This window comes from Schistocerca serialis, unplaced genomic scaffold, assembly GCF_023864345.2.
Source record: "Schistocerca serialis cubense isolate TAMUIC-IGC-003099 unplaced genomic scaffold, iqSchSeri2.2 HiC_scaffold_1173, whole genome shotgun sequence".
Taxonomy (NCBI): domain Eukaryota; kingdom Metazoa; phylum Arthropoda; class Insecta; order Orthoptera; family Acrididae; genus Schistocerca; species Schistocerca serialis.
Genome location: NW_026047374.1, coordinates 515,001 through 517,500, shown reverse-complemented (window position 1 = coordinate 517,500; position 2,500 = coordinate 515,001). Strand labels below are relative to the sequence as shown.

The 2,500-nt window shown below is 60.0% G+C and overlaps 1 pseudogene; it reads right to left on the bottom strand.

The window, feature by feature from the left end:
- Positions 1 to 2,500, bottom strand: part of LOC126433790 (large subunit ribosomal RNA) — a 7,983-nt pseudogene that overhangs the window by 4,254 nt on the left and 1,229 nt on the right.

The following is a 2,500-nucleotide window of genomic DNA, read 5'->3' as shown; positions in this document are numbered from 1 at the left end:
GGCGGCCCGGTGGTGTCGGCCGCGAAGTCCTCGGCTGCGTCGACGGGCGGCGCAGCGGCCTCGCCCGCGTCAGGCAGCGGGCTCGCCGCTCCCCGGCGGGACGCCGGCTCTTCCCCCCGACCGATCTCAAGCGCCTCCATGAATTGGCGGACAAGCTGCTTGTGGGCAGCTTGCCGCCGTCGGCACTTGATTGCCTCAAGCGTTCGGTCGGGGAACATCCTGATGAGCTCTTGATTTACAAAGAAGAACCGGGCGTCCCTCTCGAGGAACAGTTCGGCCTCTGCCTTGGCGAGCGACAGGACTTCTTCCTCCGTCCACCTCGCGCGATGCCTCTCCGTGACGATCTCCGCGTTGGCGGCCGCAAGATGTTGGCGGCGGCGATGGACCCCGAGACCGTTCTTGGTTGTAAAGCTGCGGTGGCACTCACTACAGGTATACATAGCTGCAAAAGTTACAAGATTTTCGGCACGGCCGGTTGGCCGGCTAGGTGCTGGGGGAGTTGGGGTGGCACCTTCAGCGGAAGGGCCACCACTTATTCTCTGCTTACTGCCCCCAACTAAAAAAAGGGATAGTGCGAGGGGGGGCTGGTAACCCCCCCAAGCCCCTGGTGCGGTCTTCCACTCTGCGAAATCAGCGGGCCCACGAGAAGGGGAGAAGACCGCAGGAGAGGAGAGGCTAAGAGGGCTAGGCCCATGTATTGCGCATCACTCTCCCTGTAACTATAACCCAAGGAAGGCACCTCGCAGCAGCGGCACGACTACATCAAGACCGCACTTCGAGAAGCCAAGTCCGGATGCAGCCACACCGCTGCCACTTGGCCACCTTAAGAGAGTCATAGTTACATACTTAAGAGAGTCATAGTTACTCCCGCCGTTTACCCGCGCTTGCTTGAATTTCTTCACGTTGACATTCAGAGCACTGGGCAGAAATCACATTGCGTCAACACCCGCTAGGGCCATCGCAATGCTCTGTTTTAATTAGACAGTCGGATTCCCCCAGTCCGTGCCAGTTCTGAGTTGATCGTTGAATGGCGGCCGAAGAGAATCCGCGCACCCGCGCGCCCCCGGAGGAGCACGCTAAGGCGGACGCGGCCTCGCAGCAAGGAAGATCCGTGGGAGGCCAAGGCACGGGACCGAGCTCGGATCCTGCACGCAGGTTGAAGCACCGGGGCGCGAACGCCGCGCAGGCGCGCGCATCCTGCACCGCCGGCCAGCACGAGGCCAACCAACGGCGAGAGCAGACCACGCCCGCGCTAAACGCCCGCACTTACCGGCACCCCTACGGCACTCACCTCGCCCAGGCCCGGCACGTTAGCGCTGACCCACTTCCCGACCAAGCCCGACACGCCCCGATCCTCAGAGCCAATCCTTATCCCGAAGTTACGGATCCAATTTGCCGACTTCCCTTACCTACATTATTCTATCGACTAGAGGCTCTTCACCTTGGAGACCTGCTGCGGATATGGGTACGAACCGGCGCGACACCTCCACGTGGCCCTCTCCCGGATTTTCAAGGTCCGAGGGGAAGATCGGGACACCGCCGCAACTGCGGTGCTCTTCGCGTTCCAAACCCTATCTCCCTGCTAGAGGATTCCAGGGAACTCGAACGCTCATGCAGAAAAGAAAACTCTTCCCCGATCTCCCGACGGCGTCTCCGGGTCCTTTTGGGTTACCCCGACGAGCATCTCTAAAAGAGGGGCCCGACTTGTATCGGTTCCGCTGCCGTGTTCCGGAATAGGAACCGGATTCCCTTTCGCCCAACGGGGGCCAGCACAAAGTGCATCATGCTATGACGGCCCCCATCAACATCGGATTTCTCCTAGGGCTTAGGATCGACTGACTCGTGTGCAACGGCTGTTCACACGAAACCCTTCTCCGCGTCAGCCCTCCAGGGCCTCGCTGGAGTATTTGCTACTACCACCAAGATCTGCACCGACGGCGGCTCCAGGCAGGCTCACGCCCAGACCCTTCTGCGCCCACCGCCGCGACCCTCCTACTCGTCAGGGCTTCGCGGCCGGCCGCAAGGACCGGCCATGACTGCCAGACTGACGGCCGAGTATAGGCACGACGCTTCAGCGCCATCCATTTTCAGGGCTAGTTGCTTCGGCAGGTGAGTTGTTACACACTCCTTAGCGGATTCCGACTTCCATGGCCACCGTCCTGCTGTCTTAAGCAACCAACGCCTTTCATGGTTTCCCATGAGCGTCGATTCGGGCGCCTTAACTCGGCGTTTGGTTCATCCCACAGCGCCAGTTCTGCTTACCAAAAGTGGCCCACTTGGCACTCCGATCCGAGTCGTTTGCTCGCGGCTTCAGCATATCAAGCAAGCCGGAGATCTCACCCATTTAAAGTTTGAGAATAGGTTGAGGTCGTTTCGGCCCCAAGGCCTCTAATCATTCGCTTTACCGGATGAGACTCGTACGAGCACCAGCTATCCTGAGGGAAACTTCGGAGGGAACCAGCTACTAGATGGTTCGATTAGTCTTTCGCCCCTATACCCA